Raw genomic sequence first — 13,832 nt, 5'->3', positions numbered from 1 at the left:
CTCCCAGCATCAGAGTCTTTTCCAATGAGTCAACTCTTCGCATGAGGTGGTCAAAGTAGTGGAGTTTCAGCTTCAGCATCCATCCTTCCAGTGTACACCCAGAACTGATCTCCTTTAGGATGGACTGGTTGGATCTCCTTGCAGTCCAAAGTGAAAGTGAAGTCGCTCAGTTGTGTCCGACTCTTTGCAACCCCATGAACTATAACCTACCAGGCTCCTCCGTCCATGGGATTTTCCAGGCAAGAATATTGGAGTGGGTTGCCGTTTCCTTCTCCAGGGGATCTTCCTGACCCAGGGATTGAACCCAGGTCTCCCGCCTTGCAGGCAAACGCTTTAACCTCTGAGCCACCAGGGAAGCCCAAGGGACTCTCAAGAGTCTTCTCCAATACCACAGTTCAAAAACATCAATTCTTCGGCACTCAGCTTTCTTCACAGTCCAACTCTCACATCCATACATGACTACTGGAAAAACCATAGCCTTGACTAGACGGACCTTTGTTGGCAAAGTAATGTTTCTGCTTTTGAATATGCTATCTAGGTTGGTCATAACTTTTCTTCCAAGAAGTAAGTGTCTTTTAGTATCATGGCTACAGTCACCATCTGCAGTGATTTTGGAGCCCCCCAAAATAAAGTCTGACACTGTTTCACTGTTTCCCCATCTATTTGCCATGAAGTGATGGGACCGGATGCCATGATTTTAGTTTTCTGAATGTTGAGCTTTAAGCCAACTTTATACTCTCCTCTTTCACTTTCATCAAGAGGCTTTTTAGTTCCTTTTCACTTTCTGCCATAAGGTGATGTCATCTGCATATCTGAGGTTATTGATATTTCTCCCGGCAATCTTGATTCCAGCTTGTGTTTCCTCCAGCCCAGCGTTTCTCATGATGCATATAAGTTAAATAAGCAGGGTGACGATATATGCCTCTATAATAGAAGGCAATTTTATTTATTGGTAAGATTTTGCATTTAGTTTTTTGCTTTTAGATGGCTACTGGTATGTATTACTTTATTTTAAAAAGAGCACTCAAGTTTATTGAGTTTGAAACTTGGTAGGTGGTTGTTCCATTTAAGATGAGCTTTCCTATCAAGAAATGATCACAGGACTCATTTGAGCCTTGCTTCTACACTCAATATAAGGTTTGTTTTTATAAAATAAGAACTAGTTTAAAAGAGTACTGCCACTTCCACCTTAGAGCATAGGGCCTTCATCCTTTGAAAGGCCCTGAGTGTGATTTTATTGATTGTGAACATTTGCAGCTGAACCACCATCCTTGGTCATGAGGAGAAGGAAGAATTGAACATTCTCCTTTGTGTGGTTTGATAAGAGTTTCTCTCTTATGTATGCTGAACTCTGGGATGAGAGATCTCAAATAAGACAGCTTTGGGATCTTCTGAGCGGGAAGGGACAAGTATTCCAACTTTGTTTTCCCAGGACTTGTGGCCAGGAAGATGAGTCAGGGCAAATCCAGTGCCTCAGATAGGCCGAAGAATTAGAGGTGCAGTGAGTTCCCAGAAATAAAATCTCTCTGAGGAAAGAGTATTTATGCGTGCAGCTTGGAATCAGCCTAAGAGTTCATTGGGAGGCCTGATTTCAGTCACTGCTTGTGTGTAAGATTTACAATTTATCTTTAAAATATTTAAATTATAGCAATTAAAATTCTAAATTAATTCTAAACACTGAGCTAGGTTTACCATGTTGAAAATAATGAACAGAGTGCTCAAGCATAGGTAATGTATTAAATTTTTTAAAGGTGTTTGCTTGTTTATTAATTGGTTTGCCATAGATTATCTGGATATGAATCTGTCATTGTTCTTACAATAAATGTTTTGTTCACTGATTCTTTGTGTAGGGAAAAAGCTTGGTTAAATGAAATTTGACCTGACTTAAAAAGAGTGTGAAGAAAGTTCCCTATGCCTGAAGAAAGTTCCCTATTTTGACTCATCATGTCTTGCTTGTTGAAAAGTGCTTTTTTTTTTCAATTCTTATTTCATTTATATAAATTAAAAAGATAAATTACAGAATTTATGGAAACTATGAAAAGGAAAGCTCTGCTCTTGTTACAGCCAGTTGTATTAGATCAGGTGAGCAGAATTCAGGTAGCAAAGATTTCTTGACCAAACTTCAGTCAGGCATCTCTGAACTCTTCCCAACTAGACTGTGCCTTTTGGGCTTATGTTTTCATCTTTGCATTGCCCAATTTTACCAAGAGTTCTGCTAAGTCACTTTAGCATGACACCCCCATCCTTGATAATTGATACCTAATTACTCATCTCCTAACCCTGTTATCTGATCCCTCTGCTCTGCCTGTAGCAAGAATCCTGTTAAGTTGGTTTAGCTGGATAGAATTCCTCCCCACCCCAGAGGTTTTCTCTTAGGAAATTTCTACCCACTGACCCTTGCCCTGCTCCTTGTCTGTAAATCCCCACTTGTCTATGCTGTATTTGGAATAAAGCTCAGTTCTATACAGAAGTCTTGTTCCCCTTACTGCACCAGTTCCTGAATAAAACTTTCTATTTATTTATTTTTATTACAGCTTTCACTACCGTCCAACTACTCTGATTTTCTTTGATGTAGCTAAGGCTGGGAATAACTCAGTACATATTTGTCAAACACTTTTCATTATATCCTTAATCCATGGAATTAAGTGTTATTAGTAAACCAGTCCCAATCCTGCTGTTGTCACGTTGCTCTTACAGGGCTGTGTTTGCTATTGATGATGATCATAACCATGTGTAGGTATAAGAGAAGGAAGGGACACGAAAATGAGAAAGAAGGTCATCTTCTTCTTATAATAAACACCATTTGGAAATTGGTAAATAAGCCAATTGTTATTGCATAAATCAGCAGATGTCAATGCAGAATATTTAGGATGTGTTCTCTGTCCACCTGCTTCTGTCCCCTGGGCTTGACTCACAGCAAGAGCCTGGCTCACTCCAGAGCTGTCTTGGCCTTAAGGGAGAACAGAAAAGCCGAGAGAGGTCAGCAAGGGTCAAGAACTTTCCCAGCTCAAAGCTCTGGGTGAACAGATGGTTAAGAGCCCTTCTGTTTTCATGGCCGAATACAGATCAGGGTCCACACTGAAAGAACAATGGGAATTCTTAACTCAAAATAGTGATTGGCAAGTCAGGAGAGTTCAGAATCTGACTGCAGGATTTTGGGTTGTCACTGTAAGCGCTTCCTGCTTGGAGGGACTATGATAGAGGAACGAAGGTCTGGAGGCAAAGAGACCTGTAGCCCCCTCCATACCAGCTCTGCTGCCCGTTAAATACCAGGCTAGGCACATATCCTGTGTGCCTCTGTGCCTCAGTTTTCTCATTTGCAGACAGGCTACTGGGTGAAAGGTGCCCAGGATGGTGCCCTTTGTCACTCATTCAGCAGATGTGGCTGAGCACCTGGATGTGCAACACAGAAAGCTAGGCCCTGGGATATGGCAGTGGAACTTACAGCCTGGCTGGAAACCAAGTGAAAAAGCAAGCCATGTAATTTTGAATTGTTTAAATAGCTGGGAATAAAAAACAGTAACATAGGACATGGATATAGGCAATGACTATGGTGCCTTAGACGGCATCATCAGTCTGATCAACCTTTCAATGGAAACCTAACAGCTTTTCACCCCTAACCTCTTTTCCTCAGCCTTTTAGGGAAAAAAAGACCTTGACCAGGTGTGTTATGAGGTGAGGATGTCGGGTCAGATGAGGTATGGCCTTGCTTTGCTTGCTTGCTTATTCAGTCATATCCGATTCTTTGCAAAATCAGGGAATGTAGCCCGCCAGGCTCCTCTGTCCATGGAACTTTCCAGGCAAGAATACTGGAGTGGGTTGCCATTTCCTACTTTCAGAGGATCTCCCTGACCCAAGGATCAACCCGTGTCTCCTGCGTTGGCAGGAGGACTTTTTTTTTTTTTTAAACCACTGAGCCTCCTGGGAAGCTCAGGTGTGACCTTACTGGTTATGAAAAAGAATTTGGATTCATATGTAAGTGGGAGAAGAATGGATTGGCATATGGTTAACATCAAACCTGTAATGGTGGTGGTGGTGATTATTGTAAGCAAATAGGAAAGATTCCTATTTCACCTGTGGGATCAAGATAGGAAGGGACAGGTTAGCTGTGACCTGGACAAAGGTAGGAATGATACAGGCATAGAGATGAGAAAAGAGGTTTCTGTGTAGGAAATCTAGACAGTATTACTACTACTGCTACTATTATTCCAATCTGACTTTTATAGGGTATCATTCATGTCTTACAAATGTAAAAGGTGAAAACTGTACATTGTAGGTAAAAACAAAACAAACAAAAAAACACCTGAATGAAATTTCACTAAAGAGCAATAACCCAATTAATGTATTTGGTAAGAATTTAGTTTGTCAGCTATTTTATTCAAGTAAAACATAAACTGGGATATAACAGAATAATGCCTCCACAGAGATTATTTAACTTTCATTACACAGCTACCAGCTCTTCATCTACTTCTTTAAGACAAAGGGGACCCTTTTGAAGTGTTGCTTATATCTATTTGGGGAAATGCAATGTTTATTGAAGTTGAAGTGCAACTGGGTTAATCTCTCTTTAGATAATACATGTAACTAAATGTTTCTAGGCAGAGCGCAAAAACTACAGACATATTCGCTCATAATGAATATTCATAAATACCACCATCAGGTCCAAAGATTGCGATACAAACATATAAAGCATTCTATGGATATTTGGGACACGAGAGGAAGTAGGTTATACCCGCACACAAATAGAGCCTGAAGAGCTTGCCAAGCTGTAATTTTCCATGTCCAAATTTTATTGGCTACAGGTGCATCTGGGGCTCTCAATCTTCAGTATAGATGTAGAAGAAACATTTATGATTCAAAGATTTAAGGGTAGTTCCATTCCTTTGCTCCACTAATTTGAAGTGCAATATGATAGATTTGATTTCAAGCTCTGGTGATTTCTGTGTAGAAATGGTTTGTTTGATGTGACTGTGAATGTATGTGAGTGCATAAGTAGGGGAGGGGAGGGGCAGATAGTGTGCAAAGACAGAATCACAACATAAATATAGGTAGCAAGTCTCGTTAATTCCACATGTCCATACAGGTCAAACATGTGCCTGTTCCCTAAGTCATTAGATCTTCCTGGCACCTGTCTGTAGGAGGATTGTAGACCTAATTAACAAGTTCGCATTGTTCATTGGAAGAGCTGAAGCTGAAGCTCCAATGCTTTGGCCACCAGATGTAAAGAGCCGACTCATTGGAAAAGACCCTGATGCTGAGAAAGACTGAGGGCGAGAAGAGAAGGGGGTGACAGAGGATGAGATGGTTGATGGCATCATTGACTTGATGGACATGAGTCTGAGCAAACTCTGGGAGATAGTGAAGGACTGGGAAGCCTGGCGTGCTATAGGTCATGATATCACAGGGACAGACACGACTGAGCAACTGAATAACAGCATAATGAAGAAAAATTCCAGCAAGTAGGTATGTTTTGTGGAAGCCCGTGAGCCGTCTTCACTGATTTCCATACTTGACTGATTTCCACACTTGAAATGGTTAATATGAAAAAAAAAATAGCAGAACATGGAGGATTGCACAGATAAGATAGCAGCAAACTCATCCAAGGATCTCTACCAATACCAATGTTCCAAAATGAGAAAATTTTGGAAGACCTAAACTCAGAAAGGGTATTGTTATTTTTGTTTTAAGATCCATTTAAGGTGGATACATTTAAACATTCTGGCTTTTCTATATTGTTTTATTCTCAAGGACCTGACTTTAAGATCAGGTTCTTATAATGGAGATTTGTAAAACTTGGCATTATGCGGCTGTGAGAGTGTGGAAAAAAGTACAGTAGCAGACTCCCAGAAAAATTTATTCACATTTTACCCTTCAGTAGTGTGCAGGAACCTTGGGATTTAATTGTGACTCTCTTGTTAATCACCAGTGTCTCCTTGGCTTTGTTCCTTTGCTTTTCAACAATGCTCTTCAAGGATGGATGATGGGGAATTACTAACAAAATACACACTAAACCAAGACATGCTTCTGACATGCAGAACTTTCAAATAAAGGATCACTTTCAACCAAGGTCTCTAATTAGAAAACCACAGTGATGAAGCTGCTGACAGTGACCTTTCTAAACCCCAAGTCTGATTATATTACTTCTCTATTTAAAACCCGTAGAGAGCTTCCCATTACTCTTTGAATGACATCCACACTCCTTAACATAGCTTACAAGGCCTCACATGGCCTTACTTTTCCAGCTCATCTCTCTTCATCACTGGCTGCCTTTCTTTTCTAGTGCACCTTGGCCTGTCTAAGCCACTGCAGATTTTCTGCACAGAATCCTCTTTCCCCACCTCCATGCCTGGATCACTCCTACCTTTGTCCAGGTCACAGGTGACCTGTCCCTTCCTATCTTATAAGGTGCTCTCCTTGGTCCCACAGATGAAACAGGAATCTTTCCTATTTGCTTCAAGCTTGGTATTTCCAGCATCCCTGTACATTTCACATTGCATTGCACCTGCCTCTTTATTGCCTGTGACTTGTTAATATCACAGGGCTGGGGATTCTGTCTCTTCATTCTGGTATCACTGTGTCTATCCTAGTACCTTACACAGATTAGTGGCCTGTGAGCATTGTTTGAATGAGAGAATATATAAGTGAAATAATCTATCCTTGTGCAATTCTACTAAGCTTATAGAACATCACGTAAAGGTAAGAGGTAATTCAATAATTATTTATTTCCTTTATTTCCTTTTCCTGATATTTTTTTAACCTCGCCCTCCTTATCAACAACTTGCAGCTTGTTACCCACAGACATAGGGTAGTATTGGCGTGTGCATGTGTGCACACGCGTGTGCTTTGTCCCATCCGACTCTTTGGGACTCAGTGGATTGTAATCTGCCAGGCTCCTCTGTCCATGAAATTTTCTAGGCAGGAATACTGGAGTGAGTTGCCATTTCCTACGTGAGGGAATCTTCCAGATCCAGGGATCAAATCCACATCTCTGCATCTCCTGCATTGGCAGGCACCTCTTGGGAAGCCCCGTTAGACATAAGTAAGTCTTCCTAATTTAAATTTGTAAAAATTCTCCTCTGAGTGTGAATTCCCATAAGCCAATAGATTTCTTCTTTGGGGTCTTTGCTAAATTTCTTGAAATAATATCTTTTGTTACCTCCATTTTCTCAGCAGTCCAACTTTTTACAGCCTGATCTAACAATCCCTGGATAGAATTTTCCCAATATTTAACAAGCGAGGATCAGTCTAAAGGCCTGTTCTCAGACCTGATGTAACTTCATCACATACGAGGGACATCCTCCTCTGCGTATTCCAGATGCACCAGATGCTTCACTTGAAAGGCCAGATTGTGGTAGTACAGACTCCCACGCCTGGTTGTCAGAAAACCAACTTCAAAATATTCTGTTATTTATCCACAAAAGTTTGTCTGTCTCGGGACGAATTCAGAAAGCCAGAATTGATTGCTTTGCCCGTCACCTGGTCTTTCCCCCTTGTTCTGTTTCTCATTTGTCAACGCAAAGCCTCAGTGAAACCTCTCCATTCTCCCTGTCTACCTTGAGAATACTAATGTTCTTTCCAAGGGCCAGTTCCAGATGCTCCCAAACAGCTGGTCCTCAGAGAGCAGAAGTACTGGCCATTTTAGTAGGAGTAAGCAGAACAGGGCACAACGGCCTCCATTCCAGTGCTACCCCGTGTCTTCTGGCTCTATACTCAAAGTCTCACAAAATCTCTCTGGGAAACTTCTCTCTGCTCCTGGCCATGACTCGACCCACTATGTCATCTTGCACAGTCTTTCCCAGAAAATGCTATTGCCATTCTTCCCAGAAATCTCACTCTTGTATATGTACAAAGCCAAAGTCAAACATATTCCCTATGGAAAAATCTGTTGAACCCCTGCCTATTCTTTCCTGATCTCTCATCCAACTGAATTTCCTTCTTTTCCAAGGGATGTCACAAACACCAATATCCATCTTTCAGTGTTGGTAACCACATGCTACGTGAAGGCGAGAGGGAGGTGTGGTTTTCAGTAACAATATCTAGTCTTCTTGCAATCACACAGGATGTTGAAACATGACTGTTTCACTAACTGGAGTGTGGAAGTTTTAAAAATGGAGTCCAACTGTATCAGGCATAGAAAATTCAGTATTATACAGTTTATCCTCATTGTTTATGATTCTATATTTAAGAGTTGGTTTACTGGTAAAAATTTCTTTAGAACTCTGAAATCAGTACATTCATGGTGTTTCCATGGTCATTGTCAGGCATGCACAGAGAAAAAATTTGAGTTGCCCAGGGTGCTCAGTTCCCGGATGAGGCCAAACAAGGTGACATCTGCTTTTGTTTCAGTTCTCATACTGTAAGAAAGTGGTTTTTTAGTGTGGTCTCATTTAGTACCATGTTTTCCACATTTTTCACTGGCAATTTCACTGTTTAGAAGGGCCTCCAAGCATAGTGATAAAGTACCATGTACTGTTCCTAAGCATAAGGAGGTTATGATGTATGTTATGGAGAAAATAAATATGTTATATAAGCTTCATTCAGGCCTGAATTATTGTGCTGGTGGCCATGAGGTCAATGTCAGTGAATTAATATGTATAAGAGTCATTAAACAGAAACATAGAAAGAGTGTTTGTGTGATGACTGGCTGATGGGAAGGTTGTGATCAGAGTCTTGCAGAAACCAGTCCAGTGTTTCCCCTGGGATGAGTGACGAGTGACTTAGTACTTGCTAACTCAGTGTTCAAGGTGACTTTATAGGACATAACTACGTGAATACTTATAATCAGCTGTTTACATACAAAAGAATGTTAATTTTAAAATATGTACTGAAACTGCCTCTTTTCCCTTGGTCTGTATGGTCAGCAGTTGGTGGTTGGCAGGGATGCTCATGTCAGTCAGCCAGCATTTGGTGACAAACTGAAGCACATGTGTGTTTGATTAAATGGACAGATACATCACATTATAGCACTTTAGTGACATGAACACTCACAGATGTGGGCAAATAGCTTAACAGATATTTCCACGTAGAAGTGAAGGATGGAATGTTAATATAAGAAAGTGAAAAAAAAAAAAAAACAACTCATGAACTCAGCTATACTATTAGTTTTGGTCAACTCCTATTAAGAGGTAAATGAATAACAATCTTGTAAGATTTGGTACACTTGCTATAACATAAAACTAGTAAGAAATATTGTTTTATGCATATGTTAATAAATGTATGTACACATATACATACATTTATTTAAAAACACTACCATGTATTTGGCTCTCACACTAAGTTATTTTCATCTTTGATATTTGCAAATGATTGTGTATGTTATCTTCATAAATTATACATGATTTTTTTTATCATACATTCACTTTCTTGTGCTTTGCAGATACTGTGTCATTTTTACAATTTGAAGGTTTGTGGCAATCCTGCATTGAACAAGTCTATCAGTGCCATTTTTCAGTAGCATTTGTTCATTCCATGTCTCTGGGTCACAGTTTGGTAATTCTTACAATATTTCAAATTTTTTCTTATAATTATACATAAATGATCTTTGATATTGCTTCTATGACTTGCTGAAGGCTCAGAGGATGGGTAGCATTTCTTAACAATCAAGGATTTTTTACAAATTATAAATGATTTGTAATTTAAAAGCTTTTTACTGATGGGGTAGGAGAAGATGGGAGTAATATAGTAGGAATACTGTTTGACTGTAATATCTGACACAAACATACACACACATGTATACGTTGTTGTTGTTCAGTCGCTAAGTCATGTCCGATTCTTTGCAACCCCATGGACTGCAGCACGCCAGACTTCCCTGTTCTTCAGTATCTCCTGGAGTTTGCTCAAACTCATGTCCATTGAGTTGGTGATGCCATCCAACCATCTCATTCTCTGTGTCCTTTTCTTCTCTTGCCCTCGGTCTTTCCCAGCATCAAGGTCTTTTTCAATGAATCAGCTGTTCACATCAGGTGGCCAAATGTGTGTGTGCATATATATATATATATAACAGTACATAATATCCAGAATATACCAGTATTTAATATGCTAGTATTGACTATACAATGTATTCGAGTATTATAGTTGGAGAGAAGAGGCCACAAAAATCATGCATAAATGGACACATGTTCTACAATTTTGTTTGTATATTTGAACGTGAATTCTTATAACTGTTGAAGGTCAATAAGTCTTAAAATTCTGGGGAATTGAGTCTTGGTATTGGTGACAGCCCTTGGAAAATTTATCTTTTTTCTCTCCTACTTGTTCCTGCTGTAGAATTTAGCATTTCTCTGTATTTACTTCTATGGAGAAAGAGAAGGAAAAGGAGAAACCTTTAAAATTCCTTGGATGGGAGTTTGATAATTTTCAAAATAGTGGTCAAAACCAATTAACTGGAAGGTAAAACATAAAATGGTCGATTGTTATGAACTCTGCAGGAAGATGTTAGGACTTCAAGTGAGTCAACCAGCAAACCTCTTGATGTATTTGAGAGTGTTATGAAGTGGGTTACTATATTCTAACTTCAGGAAGCTTGTGGAGAATGTGTGCCATGCGGTGACTTCCTTGCATGTTTTTTTACATTCTGCTATATGAGTTGCTCGGCTCATGTGTAGGCTCAGCTATCTACCTCTGTGTAAACAGGGACTCTGCAAATCCTCTCTGGCAGAGCAATTTTAGCATACAGACAGGTGTCGATTTGTCTTATTCTTACTCCTGTGGAGAAAAAAGTTAAATTTATATCTCAATCCCATCCAAACACACTCACATTTATATACTCACTAAGAAGCAAGGCAAAGCATTTCTGTTCTGCCATTCCTTGTACCATGTGGAGCTAACAGCTCATTTGGTTTTAGGAGCCATCAAGGAGATAGCCCTCAGGGAGATACAGAACCTGAAGGGAGAGACTAGCTTTGCCCTGTGAGGGAGAAGGATGCAATCTGCAGCTTGGTGTTGAAGACTACATAGGATGAGGGTAAGTTCTTTCAGATGAGAAGGACAGAATTCAGGTTGAAGGGGTTCTAATAAGCAATTCATTTTGGTAGCATTCTGAGAATGGCAGGACCTAAAAAGGGAGCCAGGCTGGTTACCCTTTATCAGCTGCTTTGCTAATAATACATTTGGTACTTTCCCTGGACCCACTGCAGCTGGCTTCTAGTTCAGCTCATGGGAGGCAGTGAAAGGACTGTAGGGGAGAGAAATCAAAATACTCTTTCCTGCCTCCTTCCTTTAGGGGTGCTGTGTCTGGGACTGTGGCTGTGTATTCCACCACTGGCTGTATAGCCATAGGAGCTCTCACTGAGCGCCTGTTGCTCCTATAAAACTGTTTCCTCCTCTTGCACTTTTAGGGCTAGTGGAGATATTAGCTTTCTTCTGCTAGTCTCTGAGAGTTTCAGCTTCTTTTGAGGATTCCTTTAATGTTGGCCACACCTCTATAAATAATATTCCTTTCATTAAACTGTTTTTAACTGTCATTTATCTGGGATTCTGCCTCTCCTGAAGAGGTAAGGCCCTAGCAGCTTGGATATGAGGCATCTTCTTTAGAAGCTTGACTGCTTTATAGAAGCTTAGCACCCTCCTGAAACTACTGCCCATGAACAGGGAGCAGGGGGAGAGGCCAGTGGACTCAGTGTCAGCATGTCCAGAATTATGGCACCGTTTAAAATCACCAAGAGTAGAAAAACCATAAAAATGACCAATATTGAATTCATCACTTGACCTTGATTTGTAACATATTTTGCTACTCAAGTGTTAAGGGGCAAGTGCACGCATGCTGCTGCTGCTGCTGCTGCTACTAAGTTATTTCAGTCGTGTCTGACTCTGTGTGACCCCATAGGTGGCAGCACACCAGGCTCCACCGTCCCTGGGATTCTCCAGGCAAGCACACTGGAGTGGGTTGCCATTTCCTTCTCCAACTCATGAAAGTGAAAAGTAAAAGTGAAGTCTCTCAGTCGTATCCAACTCTTAGTAACCCCATGGACTGCAGCCCACCAGGCTCCTCCGTCCATGGGACCTTCCAGGCAAGAGCACTGGAGTGGGGTGCCATTGCCATCTCCACATGCCTACTTGACTCATTTCTAAAACATGCTTTTAGCTTTGGTGTAGAGGTGTAATTTGAACAATATGACTGGTCCTTTTGTTGTGGGTGACTGAAATTTGTCATTAGAGTTCTCTTTACATAATTTTTATTGCTACTCCAGGGTTTTGAAAGAGATACCATGTAGTAGTACAAAGGGCCTCATTGTTAGATTGGCCTAGGTTTCTTTGAATCTCTGCTCCTTGATTTGTAAAATAGGAAAAATGAGATCAAATATGAAGGATTTTCCATCTAAACTCTCAATAGGCACTCAAAAGTTACTTCCCTTTCTCTTGATTGATATATGTTTCTTATACTTCATGAAAGTCATGATGAAGAATTGTAGATGGAGGCTGTATTCGCTTGAGGATGCGGTTGTACACTGAGAGGGGTAACTGGCGCTCTGAAGTTGAGTGTGTGCTCTATTCCCAGAGTGGGTTTAAATCCTTTCAACCCATTCTATGATGTGATACTTGGTGAGGTATGCATCTGCCCTTTGTTTTTCTCATCTGTAGTGGGGATAATAAATGAGAAGAATAATAGTATCTACTTTATGAGATTATTACAAATATTGAAAACAGTTCATGCATATGAAGAGCTTATGACAGTACTTAGCTTGACAGATGCTCAGTGCATATTAGCCCTGATTATTATTTCACAGGTGCTTCCCTGATGGCTCAAGCAGTAAAGAATCTACCTGTAATGCAGGAGACGGGATGCAGGTTCCATCCTTGGGTTGGGAAGATCCCCTTGAGAAGGAAATGGCGACCCACTCCACTATGCTTGCCTGGAGAATCACATGGATAGAGGAACATGGCAGGCTATAGTCCGTGGGGTCACAAAGAGTTGGACATGACTGAGTGACTAAACCACATTATTTCTCAGTATCATAGCCTGGCTAGTTGTCCTGTTTAAGGTGTGTACCATGTTATATCTTTCTTCTCAAGTTTCATATAGTGTTTTGTATCTGATAGACAATGAACACATGTGAAAAACATAAATTTCCAGAAGAAATTCTGAGAGCTGTTACATGGACAAGGAGATAGTTGATATAGCGCTACAGAATCATATTTACTGTAGGAAGCATTGTAATTTGCTGCTTCCTAGATGCTTGAGTGGGCTTCCCTGGTAGCTCAGTTGGCAAAGAATCTGCCTGCAATGCAGGAGACCCCAGTTCAATTCCTGGGCCAGGAAAATCCACTGGAGAAGGGATAGGCTACCCACTCCAGTATTCGATGTACAGAGGAGCTTTGCAGGCTATAGTCCATGGCGTCATTTGAGTAGAGACCAGAATGTATAGAGAACATAGAATGATGAGTGCTATATAATGAAGTCAACAAAAACAGCTCTCTGACTCTTTCCCCCTGACATTCTAGCAGTACACTGTAAACAAATATTTTGTCCAGAGTTCCAATTTATTTTAACTTGTTGGCACTCTTCTTCCTATACTTCAAAAGATATGAATACAAATAGGGTGAATACCAGAAATGTATGTATCCTGGACTCCCACTGCCATACTAAGTTATCTGTAGACCATTCCTACAGAGAATTATAAATCTAGCTTCTGGATGCTACAGTGTCTTAGGGTACAGTGAGAGAACTTGTATAATCTCTACTGACTAATAAAAAAGAGAGAGAGGGAGAGGAAAAGGTGTTCCCAGTCAGTCATAAAGTAGTCTGCCTAATAATAGATCTCCGATTGTGACAAGTCACATTTGTTCTCTTTCTGGGACCAGAGGAAGATTTATACTCATCCAGTCGTCACTGT

Source organism: Budorcas taxicolor, chromosome 4 (genome assembly GCF_023091745.1).
Source record: "Budorcas taxicolor isolate Tak-1 chromosome 4, Takin1.1, whole genome shotgun sequence".
NCBI lineage: Eukaryota > Metazoa > Chordata > Mammalia > Artiodactyla > Bovidae > Budorcas > Budorcas taxicolor.
This window is presented reverse-complemented; position numbering follows the sequence as displayed.